This window comes from Spermophilus citellus, assembly GCF_964194105.1.
Source record: "Spermophilus citellus genome assembly, contig: SCAFFOLD_61, whole genome shotgun sequence".
NCBI classification, from domain to species: domain Eukaryota; kingdom Metazoa; phylum Chordata; class Mammalia; order Rodentia; family Sciuridae; genus Spermophilus; species Spermophilus citellus.
In genome coordinates this window covers 176,986-190,010 of record NW_027672724.1, presented here as the reverse complement: position 1 = coordinate 190,010, position 13,025 = coordinate 176,986, and the positions used below count along the sequence as shown (strand labels likewise).

At 46.1% G+C, this 13,025-nt stretch overlaps 1 pseudogene across 1 annotated transcript; it reads left to right on the top strand.

Annotated features, from left to right (window-relative positions):
• The first annotated feature begins 6,063 nt into the window (after window positions 1-6,063).
• LOC308640708 (zinc finger protein 521-like) lies at window positions 6,064-9,334 on the top strand (annotated as a pseudogene). The gene has a single exon. The product of its transcript is annotated as a zinc finger protein 521-like (transcript).
• Window positions 9,335-13,025: the final 3,691 nt, after the last annotated feature.

The following is a 13,025-nucleotide window of genomic DNA, read 5'->3' as shown; positions in this document are numbered from 1 at the left end:
TGGAAAAGAAGCATCTGTTAATTATACTGAATAAAGCTGCATTCTGTAATTTTTCAGAAACTCTGCTATTGCCTAAACCATATGGTTCAGATGGTTTGCAAAATAAATCAATAAAGAGGCAGCCAGCTTTCTTCTAGGCAATTGATGAAGAGCATGTAGAGTTTGGTCTTACCTCTAATGATGAACACCTTCTTCTCTAACAGGGACAAGTAGGCCTGGATGTATTCTTTCACAGCATGGAAGCAGTGAAAAGAGAAATATTATTCCTGGTGATGTCAGGATGGCAGAATCACCCTACCAAAAAAAAAAAAAAAAAAAAAAAAAAAAGAACATCCATTAACCAATCATCTGCCCATATATTTCTCTGTGTGTATAAAGGTAAAATACAATATAAAGGTATAATACAATATGTAGGTAATAGATTTAACACTTTTCATTAAAAGTATGTTTGCACAGTCTTGAATGAATATGAAATTCCATATTACAGAGAAGCTTTTCTCAAACAGTTTGGTTTCAGGCCCAATTACAGGCTTAAAACTTACTGAGAGCTGCAGAGACTTTTTGTTTATTTGGTCAAACCTACACAAGCCGGAAAACAAAGACAAATGCTGAACAATTTCACTTAGGTGAGGTACCTGTGGCAGTCAGAGTGACAGAAAGTAGAGTGGGGGGTCTCCCAGGGCTGGGGAAGGGCTGGGGAGTCTGTGTTAGGTGACAAAGGTGAGGACACTCTGGAGCAGCATCTGGTGGTGGTGCAATACCCAGTGTTTGATGTCGACAACTACACATTTAAAAGTGGTTACACAGTGCATTTTGTGTTATGTATATTTTAGCACATTTTAAAAAAAGAGCAGCAGTGGCCCAGTAGTGGGGTGCTGGTTAAGGACATTAGGGATAGCATAGAAGGGAAAGCCAGTTCCCTGTGACCTGTGGAAAAATTGCATGACAGATAAGCCACAAGAATTGGCCTTCCTAGCATCTTTCTCTGTAGCTTCCCTACCTGCTTAACACCTCTGGTTGCCATCTCTAACCCTTCTGTCAGACCTGACAAGAAGACTTGAATATCCATCATGTACTGACTACTTTCATCTTTCCAACATCCAGGGAGTGTAGTCTAACTGGAGAAGGCAGCTCTGAAGTGGCAGCCTGCAGGAGGTAAGACTTGAGGCCCCTGGCAATCCCTGAAGTTGCACTTAAGCTCCCAACCACAGGAGGAGAGCAGCAAAGATCAATGTAGGGCAGCAACCTTTCAGGCATCGCATAGCCAATGAATGGCCCTGGGGATTCCCTGGAGCTGGAAGGGGCACACAGAACAGAGACCAGTGTACACCACAGGCTTCAAGCCTGAGAACTAACTGGCTAGCATCTGTGGTTGTGGTTACTTGCACAGGGATTGTATTAAAAGGAAATGAACCAGAAACTTGTGAATTTATTGAGGTCATTAGATTGAAGAAAAAGTCTCCCACCACCTACAAATATGCCCATGCCAGCTTGCAGAGCCAGAAAACCCATCTCTCAGCTAGCAAGCTTCTTGACCACTGGAGACCACACTGGACCTGGCTGAGTGGCCAGTGTATCCCTAGAGATCTGAGGGTCCTGGATGGGACAGGAAAGACTTAGAGAGAGCTTTGTCCAGGCCATATGGGAAGATGGTCCAGGATGCCTGTGGCCACAGGGACAGACACACACTCCTTTCCACCATTTTTCTTTACTTTTCCTTAAAGAACCTCTGTAACAGCAGTTCACTTCATGCTTTAAAGATAGCTTTGCTGCTCTAAAGCAGACCTGTTTTTTTTCTCCTCCCTGTTCTCCCTAATCTCTCCTTCCTAATTTCTGGGAAAATAGGATTCCCCTGAATTGCCTCTTTAAAAAACCCTGTGTTCCCCCTTAATAGGGAAATCACAGCCTCTGGGACAGAGTCCCTTGTGTTTCTCCTTTGCTAGCAAAGCAAAAAAAAAAAAAAAAAAAACAAAAAAACAAAAACACTTCTTTTTCCTTTTTCTAAAACAACAACAACAACAAAACGCCTCTTAAGTTCCATGGCACATAAGCACATTCTGTGCAAGTTTTCCCACTGCCTTTCAACTAGATGCGGCCAAGGGACTTAGTTTAGGGCAATGAAATATGAGCAGGTGTGTGTGTGTGTGTGTGTGTGTGTGTGTGTGTGTGTGTGTGTGTGTTTTGGGGCTATATTCTTTTTTTTGTACTTGGAACTGAGCTCAGGGGCACTCAACCACTAAACCTAACCCCCAGCCCTACTTTGTATTTTATTTAGTGACAGGGTCTCACTGAGTTTCTCAGGGCTTTGCTGTTGTTGAGGCTGATTTTACATTTGCAATCCTTGTGCCTCAGCATCTCAAGCTCCTGGGATTACAGGCATGTGCCATCAGCCTGGGATGTGTTCTTAAAGGTATTGTGTGCAGGAGCTGAGGGGAGGCTCAATGGCAGAGTGCCAGCCTAGCATGCGTGAAGCCCTGGGGTCCATCCCTGGCACTGCCACCCCTTCTTTTGCTCCCTAGGCTGTGACAGCAGGGATAGACTTTGAAGACAAGTAGCTGGAAGGTGTTTGTTGAAGAGGACAGAAGGTCATTTGAGAAGAAATGTGGGTACCAGGCACCTGGGAGCTGTGAGAAAGCCCTGGCCTGTATAGACCATCCTGCACAAGGCCTCTGATATTCTAGTCAAGTTTGGATACACTGGCATTTGGTATCTCTGCTAATCTCTGTCTGGTGTGCCTGCCAGCATTTCAAAGGCTGCACACCTGTCTACAGTGGCCTTTCTCAGATACCCTGACAGTGGGCACTTTGAAGGATAATGATCTTCTACCCATGGGATGTGCTTATGTGATAGTCACCCTAGCCCAAGATCACAGGGTAAAATAGTTGGGAATGGGGCTGGGGATGTGGCTCAAGCGGTAGCGCGCTCGCCTGGCATGCGTGCGGCCCGGGTTCGATCCTCAGCACCACATACCAACAAAGATGTTGTGTCCGCCGAGAACTAAAAAATAAATATTAAAAATTCTCTCTCTCTCTCGCTCTCTCTCTCCTCTCTCACTCTCTCTTTAAAAAAAATAGTTGGGAATGGTGTTGTGCTGAGTGGCTATTTTTGCTGGACAGCCTGGCCACAGAGATAGTGGCTTTCTCTGAGGGGACTAGTAGCACTGTCATCAGATTTATCTGGCATTGAGGACAGAGGCTCAGTGTTTTTCTGTTCCTGTGGTCCCTTTATAGTATGTATTTTGAAGTCCCCAGCTTCAATGGCACACTCCTGCATCACTGCCATCCTGCCTAGGGTGAAGGTGATTTTACCTCTGAGGGCTAGGCTGCTGGCTTGTTCTAGGTCATCCTGGGTGTAAGTGAAGCCCACTCCTCCAGCCCTTGAAAAGCATCCATAAGCAAGTTCCCTGCAGAAGTTCTGTTGTGTACAGTCATTGCTATCCCTAAGTGGCATGCCCTGACTTAGCAATCAGGGAAGGCCAACTCTTAAACAACTGAGCTTATCCATGCTATGGCTGGCCAATGTGTCACATCCCCCTGTGTGACCCTGTGAAAGTCCAGCACTGACCTGCAGGTGAGGGTGGAGTGGGCTCCTGGTCTCTGTGGCCCAGTGCTTACCTTGTCTAGTGAGAAGATGTACTTGGTCATCAGCTGGCACAGCTCCAGAATCTGGCTCTTGGTCCCCAGGAACACGTGCTCCAAAAAGAATGCAATTGATAAAACCCAATTGCACTGGATTCTGTCAAAAGAGGGTGTCAGGGACTTAGCCTTGACAGAGGAGTCTGAGACAGGAGGAGGGCATGAAGAGGGCATGTGCAAGGCAGCATGGGAAGGTGAGGTGACAGAAGAAACTAACCACCAGCTCTGCCCTCGACACTCCTCCAGCTCTCCATGAAGGTAGGACTCAGGGTCTCACTTTGCTACCTCAGCATGCACTGCCACTGTGCCCACTCTGCCACTGTGCCCCACTCTCACAATCCTGCACAGAGCGAGTCCCTCTTGACTCTTATAGCCCAGCATGGGTTGGGACCCTCCTCAATCCTGAAGGCCTGCTTGCTCTGATCACCCCCATCCTTTCTAGTGGCTCCCTGCCAACTCAGTGATTCTCATGTTGCTGCCTGCCTTTCTGTGGCCCTTGGGCACCATGGTTTCGCTGCATTGGTTTTCCTCTTTCTCCCACATCTAATGAGATGGTGGCACTTGACATGGTTCATCAAGTGCAGAGTGAGTGCACAAAGAGCCCCTGCCATGGCAGGAGAACCTGCTTGTCCTGCTGCCAGGGGTGCCACAACCCATAGTCCATTGATGAGCACAAGCCGAGCATGCCAGGAAGAGCTAGGCTCTGGGTCTCACCTGACCTCTTCAATGACAGCTCTGACTGTGATCCTGCTATCTTGCAAGTACCCATCTGAGCATACGAGCTCCAGCGGTATAGACAGCTTCTTAACCAGCTTCAGCCAGGCCTGGGGACTTGGCTTCAGATTATCTCTTGTCAGCATTTCAGCACAGGCCATTGCAGCCAACACATCTAGTATCTGGGAAGGGGAGAGTGAACTCCAAAGGTTCTCTGCCCTTCCACCCATCCTCTTCATTGGCTATGGCTCCCTTAGGCCAGAGGTCCTGGCAGAGGCATTGTGTCCTTGTATTCCAGGCTTGGAATACAAGTACACAATGTATAACCTGCTCCTTTGGGTCTTGGGATACAGGAAACACTAGCCAGCTGTTTCCAATATCTCTGGGCTATGCTGGCTCCCTTCCCCCTGAAGGGTCTCTCCTCTGGTGGCAGACCAGGGCCTGGGCCTCCCGAGGGGCTGTACCATCTCACAGCCAGCCATTTCATGCTTCTGTAAAGCTTCAGTGAGGCTCTGCAGAAACTTCGGGTGGATGGTCAAGATTCTGGAGAAGTTGTGAAGCTGGTCCTGAAATGCTGATAGGCCAGGTGCACCCATGGCAAGCAGAGCCCATCCTCAGGCCTCCCTGAGGCTGCTTCCAGCTCAGACACAGAACCACAGGGCCCTCTGCAAAAACTGGGGTTTCCAAGCGTTTTCAGTATGTATTTTTGAATCATAAAGAGATTTTTTCCTGTGGGAATTCAGAACTATTCAAAAACCACACACAAAAAAAATTACGAATTAAGGGCAGGGTGCGGGGCGCTCTGCCGCTGCCAGGCTCTGGATCCGCGCCACAGCCGGCGCCTCCAGTCTGGGTTTTGGCGCGACCCCTCCTCCCTCTGGCTCCCCGTGCTCTAGCCTTTTAATCATGCCCCCCTGTCTGTGTGTGAGTGCATGCAGGCTGGGCTGACAATGATTTCCTCAGTGATTACATACAAAGCGAGTCCCTGCGGGTTAGGGCCCCCTCTGGAGCCATCCTGATGGCTTTGGGGGCCTTGCTTCCATTTTCTATTATTATGTGGACTACCTGAGTGCCAGCGCAGTCCAAGACCTTGCAGGATGTCTCGCCGCCGCAAGCAAGCGAAACCAAGATCCCTCAAATACCCAAACTGTAAACTTGAAGACAAGGCTGAAGATGGAGAGGTAATAGATTGTAAGAAGAGGACAGAAGACTGGGAGGACAACTGTGACAGTTGCCTCCAGGTGTTTGAATCACTGAGCTATATCACAGAACACAAGATTAATCAATATCAGCTGACAGATGGAGTGGATGTTGAAGATGATCCCACATTCTCTTGGCCAGCTTCCTCACCTTCTAACAAGGACCAGACTTCCCCTAGTCATGGAAAAGGTTGCGATTTTAGAGAGGAAGAAGGTGCCCCTGGACTGCCATACCCATGTCAGTTCTGTGACAAGTCGTTTAGCCACCTCAGCTACCTAAAGCACCATGAGCAGAGTCACTGCCTTTCAAATGCACCTACTGCAGTCTGCTGTTCAAACACAAGTGGAACCAAGATCTCCATATAAAGCTCCACACCGGGTACAAGAAGTACCACTGAAGTGAATGTGATGCTGCGTTCTCCAGGAGTGATCACTTGTAGATCCACTTAAAGACTCACACTTCCAACAAGCCATATAAATGTGCCATTTGCCGCCATGGGTTCCTGTCCTCTAGCTCCTTACACGGACACATGCAGGTTCATGAGAGGAACAAGGACAGTTCCCAGTCTGGTTCCAGGATGGAGGACTGGAAGATGAAGGACACTCAGAAATGCAGTCAGTGTGAAGAAGGCTTTGACTTCCCAGAAGACCTCCAGAAGCACATTGCAGAGTGCCACCCCGAATGCTCCACCAGTGAGGATCAAGCTGCACTGCAGTGCGTCTACTGCCACAAGCTCTTTGTGGAGGAGACCTGCCTCATGAACCACATGGAGCAGGGGCACAGAGGGGAGAAGAAAAACTCTTGCAGCCTTTGTTCTGTACAGTCGAGGAACTGTACAGCCACATGAACAGTCACCAGCAACTGGAGTCCTGCAATCACAGCAACAGCCTTTCCCTGGTCAAGGTGGGCTACATCTCTGTGTCCATCCCAACTCCAGATTCCAACCTCTCAGTGGAGAGTTCAACCATGGTGGAGGCTGCCCCACCAATCCCAAAGAGTCGAGGGAGGAAGGGGGCTCCTCAGCAACCCCTGACATGACTGGCACCTCGAGTAAACAAGCAAAAGTTATCTACAGCTGTATTTACTGCCACAAGCAGTCATTCTTGAGTCTTTCAATTCCGCAGATTCACCTAAAGACTATTCATTTAGATAAGCCAGAACAGGCCCGTATTTGTCAGTATTGCTTGGAGGTATTACCCTCACTTTATAACCTAAATTAACATGTTAAGCAAGTGCACAAAGCTCAGGACCCAGGCCTGATTGTTTCTGCAATGCCTGCCATAGTTTACCAGTGCAACTTCTGTTCTGAAATTGTCAACGACCTCAACACCCTTAAGGAGCACATCCGATGTTCTCACGGATTTGCAAACCCTGCAGCTAAGGATAGTAATGCATTATTTTGTCCTCATTGCTATATGGGATTTGTCACTGACTCTTCCCTTGAAGAGCATATAAGACAGGTGCATTGTGACCTCAGTGGCTCTCAGTTTGGATCCCCAGTGCTTGGGACCCAAAAGAACCAGTAGTGGAAGTCTATTCCTGTATCTATTGTACAAATTCACCAATATTCAACAGTGTTCTTAAGCTGTACAAGCATATCAAAGAGAATCATAAAAACATTCCCTTGGCCCTGAATTATATTCACAATGGGAAAAAATCCCGGGCCTTGAGCCCCCTATCTCCTGTGGCCATAAAGCAGACATCTCTTAAGATCATGCAGGCCATAGGGGGAGCACCTGCGCATCCCGCCGGAGAATATATCTGTAATCAGTGTGGTGCTAAGTACACATCCCTAGACAGCTTTCAGACTCACTTAAAAACTCATCTCGACACTGTGCTGCTGAAACTGACCTGTCCTCAGTGCAACAAGGAATTCCCCAACCAAGAATCCTTGCTGAAGCCTGTGACCATTCACTTTATGATCACCTCAACCTACTACATCTGTGAGAGTTGCAACAAGCAGTTCACATCAGTGGATGACCTTCAGAAACACCTGTTGGACATGCACACTTTTGTCTTCTTCTGCTGCACCCTCTGCCAAGAAGTTTTTGACTCCAAAGTCTCCATTCAGCTGCACTTGGCTGTGAAACACAGTAATGAAAAGAAGGTCTACCAGTGCACGTCCTGCACCTGGGACTTCTGCAATGAGACTGACCTGCAGCTCCACGTGAAACACAACCACCTGGAAAACCAAGGCAAATTGTACAAGTGCATCTTCTGTGGTGAGCCCTTTGGCACTGAGGTGGAGCTTCAGTGCCACATCACAACTCACAGTAAGAAGTACAACTGCAAGTTCTGCAGCAAAGCCTTCCATGCCATCATTCTGCTAGAGAAACATTTGCAAGAGAAGCACTGTATGTTTGAAACCAAGACGCCCAACTACAGCACAAATGGAGCCTCTGAGCAGGTGCAGAAAGAAGAAGTGGAGCTGCAGACCCTACTGACCAACAACAAGGAGTCCCACAACAGTCACGATGGGAGTGAGAAAGATGTGGACAGCTCTGAGCCTATGTATGGGTGTGACATCTCTGGGGCGGTGTACACTATGGAAACTCTGCTGCAGAATCACCAGCTCCAGGACCACTATATCAGACCTGGAGAAAGTGCCATTGTGAAGAAGAAAGCCAAGCTCATTAAAGGGAATTACAAGTGCAACATGTGTTCTCGAACCTTCTTCTCTGAAAATGGCCTGCGTGAACATATGTAGACCCACCAAGGCATGGTCAAACACTACATGCGCCCTATTTGCAGAGAACATTTTCCCTCCCTTTTAATTCTTACAGAACACAAAGTCACGCACAGTAAGAGCCTTGATACTGGAAACTGCAGGATATGCAAGATGCCTCTACAGAGTGAAGAGGAGTTCTTGGAGCATCGCCAAATGCACCCTGACCTGAATAATTCTCTGATGGGATATTGCTGCATAGTATGCATGAAGACTGTGACCTCCACCTTGGAACTCAAAATCCATGGGACATTCCACATGCAAAACACAGGGAATGGGTCCCCAGACCACCGGGCATGGCCAGCATGTCCAAAAACTGTACAAGTGTGCATCTTGCCTAAAAGAATTCTGTTCCAAGCAAGATCTGGTGAAACTTGACATCAACAGCCTGCCATATGGTCTGTGTGCTGGCTGCGTAAATCTCAGTAAGAGCAGTAGCCCAGGCATCAGCCTCCCGCCCAGCATGAATAGACCAGGTTTTGGCCAGAATGAGAATTTGAGTGTCATCGAGGCCAAAGGCAAGGCAGGAGAACTGAAGACACGCTGCTCCAGCTGCAATGTGAAGTTCGAGTCTGAAAGTGAACTCCAGAACCACATCCAAACCATGCACTGAGATCTCGTGCCAGATAGCAACAGCTCACAGTTGAAATCACCATAAGTGTCGCCCATGCCCAGAATCAGTCCCTCCCAGTCCGATGAGAAGAAGACCTATCAGTGCATCAAGTGTCAGATGGTTTTCTACAATGAATGGGAAATACAGACTCATGTTGCAAATCACATGATTGATGAAGGACTGAGCCATGAGTGCAAACTCTGCAGCCAGACCTTCGACTCTCCTGCCAAACTCCAGTGCCACCTGATAGAGCACAGCTTTGAAGGGATGGGAGGCACCTTCAAGTGTCCTGTCTGCTTTACAGTATTTGTTCAAGCAAACAAGTTGCAGCAGCATATTTTCTCTGCCCATGGACAAGAAGACAAGGTCTATGACTGTACACAATGTCCACAGAAGTTTTTCATCCAAACAGAGCTGAAGCTTAGTGTCATCCAGAAAATGCTTTGAGATGTCAGCCCAAGCCCATACGAACTGTTAAACGTCAAAAGAAAATGCATCAGTGTCTCTAATCACACGATGACCCAACACAGCAGTTAGTGAAAGTATAGTCTCTCAAGGAGAATTACTTTTGTGGCACAAAAAGGGAACATGTTTTACTCTTTGCAAGAAACTTTCATTGTTAATGTAAATTATTCAGAACATTGTATTTTACCATAACACTTGTATTATCAAAACTGTTGGATGTTCATGTGTTTGAACTTTTGAGCACCTGATAGACTCCTTGTATATAAAGTGTTGCACATGTATTATGTCATCTGATACTAAAGTGGTCTTATAAAGACAAGTGCACCTGGGCCCTATTCAGGAAAGATTAAAAAAAAAGTGAACAAGATGGCTTAAGAGAAAGTATTTTTAAGAAAGACAGATTAAAAACAACTGTTACACATGGGACGATGGTTAGACTTCCTTTTATATACACTTAAGCCTAGAATTTCTCTTTTGGTATATCAACAGTTAAAATCCAAGACTATTCTTTATTGCTGAAGATTCTTGCAAACCATGAAGAGATGTTCTCACAGAACAGAACCCCAAGCTGGATACGGCCCGTATATATATTTGTAAGCCTTGCAATGTGACAGGTAGCATCACTATATATGCAATAGTTGTTATGTAGACTGTCAAAATAATTTTTTTCCTGGATACATTTGAAGCTTTGAGTGTTCAAGGTTTTCCTTAATGATTCACACAGCCAAATTCTTAAATCAGTTGAACTAACCTGTATGTTACTGTTATTAATGCTTACTCTGTGGTCTGAACCTGGAGATTACTGAATTGTTTTCCAAGAGGAAATAAATTCAGTTTACCATTAAAAAATTACAAATTAGACTTCATATCTCCCAACTGCTTTTCAGTAGAGCCTCTAGACATTTTCCTAGCCATTCCTTTCCTCAGAATCATTCTCAAATCAGGATCACTGTGTTCCTGATTTTTTCAATCAAGATTAGATTATGAATATTCCTTTATCACTCATTATCTGTGAAAATATTGTTTTCAATGGTTGCAAACAACCATTTTAAAATAGTCATACTTTTTCCCTTCTTAATTTATTTGGACACTTAAATTGTTTCTATTTCTTTGTGATCAGAAACAAAGCTGGAAAGATTTTCTGTGAGCATCTGCCCAGCACTCACAGTATGGTCAGTAGCTATGGGGCAGGCTCTTCAACCACCCTGCCATGTGACCACTGCTCAACACCTGCCAAGGAGGCCTATGAGCCTGCCCTTCCTTTTGCAAACTTGGTTTTGACAGATTAGCAGATAAAAGTGGTATCAGAAGACTGTTTACATTCTCTTGACTTCCTGGGGGCGCTGAGCATGTGAGCAAAATTTTCTAGATGCCCACACAATTATACTCTATGTAGCTGGCTTATAATTTCTACCCACTTTTAAACTCAGGGTAAATTTTGCTCTTTTCTAAAAACACTTCTCTAACCTTCCATTTTGTGGGCTAGAGTATGTTCTCACACATTTGTCATCTTCTTTTTCTGTGCTATGTTTGACTACTGGACAGCTGAGTTTCCATCTTGGGCTGGGCTGCAGCTCTATTGACAATACTAGTCTACGGTGCCTGAGACTCTTGGTTTTCTCCCCAGATTCATAAACAAAAAGTATCAACCTTTCCACTGAATTTCATTTATTATTCTTACCTTAAGAGCTCAGTTACATATTTACCTTAATGTTGTCAAGAGAAAATCAACAATTTAGAGGGTGCTACAAGGAACATGGAGAGCTTCTCAAGATAGTAGAAATGTCCCATTCAAGGAGGCCTTGGGGAGTATAGAGGGTTGGCCGTGTGTTCTAAGTAGCTTGGAGGATGTTCTCAGCCTAGTGTCTTTTGTGGCCTCATTATGTTCCCCACAGCAGCACCAGCTCTTGGAACCTGAGTTCCCATATTTGTCCCCAGTCCATACTGTGGTCCAATTTCCACATTTGACCTTGAGTGGATACCTACTTTCAGCTCCTCCCAGGTGGACACTTTCATGGTAAAGAGCATGAAATCCCTCAAGTAGCACTGAAACAACTCATGCTGCTGATCTCCAGGAAACTGGGCAAGAAAAATGCCCAGGGAAGTTTACTGGGAGATTAACACTAACTTCTCTGACCATCCTGCATGGAGGAAGCCAGAGTGACTTGAGACCTGTGAAGCCACAGCTGAAAGAAGCTCACTTCTTTGGAAGGGGAGCCCCAGGCTAGTGCAGCACCCTAGGGTGACTCAGAGACAAAATGCCATTGGCTGCCTTATGGGAATAGAGAATGGTGGATGAATAGACTAGGGGACACAGAAAGGAAGACAGGATCAACATTCAATTTAGGTCACAAAAGCCACACTCACCCAAAAGGAAAAAAAAATTCTAAGGTAGCCTGAGTTTTGTGCTATACTTGTGCTATACTATATATATATGGGTTTCCAGGGAATCAGGACTGAGTGGGCTGCTCTTTAGGGCTGGGATAAGAGACTACGCCAAGCAGAGAGATTTACCTACCAGCAGATGGGGAGTTGCTTCCTAGCTGCATATTTTGCTGAAAAAGCAGGGCCAGGAAGGGCATACCCCAGGTGAAGAAACATCCTCTCAGCAGGAAACACACTGCTTCACTTTGGTTTAGGACAAGTGGCAGAATGAAGACCCAGGAAAGTAAGTTTACTTTGAACATACTGGTTCTCTAAGGAAATGTTGATAAGATGATATCACATGTATGTGAAAGATGACTTCCAAAACACATCACTGCCACTAGCTTTTCTGGAATGACTATGTCTAAACCTCACCCCTAGCATATGATAGCAGAGCAGACACTGTCTAGCTTGTGTGACTCAGGAGGGACCAACAGCTCAGTGTGGAAGAAGGGAACATGCTCTTTTCATTGCTAGCATTTGCTGAGAAAGTTTAAATGGGGTGTTTCCTGGGTGTGAGCCTCAGGATGTGAATTGTCAACTTGGAGCAGATAGCAATCTCTGTCCCTGCTGGAATATGCTCCAGTCACCAGCCTGCTGGACAGTGTGACACCAGAAATCACCTCATAGTCTCCCTTCATGGTGTAACTTAAAGGCTTCTGACCTAGTGGAGATTATCACTTCTTTATTGGAAATTTCAAAATGAAGGCAGGACATGGTTTGAACTCATTCACAGCAAAGCGTAATATCTACAAGCCCCAGAATTTACCAGGTGCTAGCTGCTGTCAGCCAACTGCTTGTCAGGCAGTGTCTTTGTGGGTAAAGGCTGCTTCACCAGGGCTGCATAAAGCCCATCTTGAGAAGGGCTCACCTTTTGTATCTGTGATGTACTGGGCATGGACCCAGAGCTCTTCCACATAGTCCCTGATTCTCCAGCTGAAGGGGACACTGTTGTAAGCACCCCCAGGAAGGCTCATATGGTTCTGCAGTGAGGTGAGGTGAACTGAAAATCAGTTCCTGATATGGTGCTCTGAACACCAGAGAACATGCACTCAGAAGGCACTGTGGGCCAGGAGTGGCTCTGCAGTAGGGTGCTTGCCTGACATGTGTAAGGCCCTGGGTTCCATCACCTGCACCACATCAATGTTTTAAGCAGCGCAATTCACAATAGCCAAACTGTGGAAGCAACTTAAAAGCCCTTCAATAGATGAATGGATAAAGAAACTGTGGTACATATACACAAAAGAAT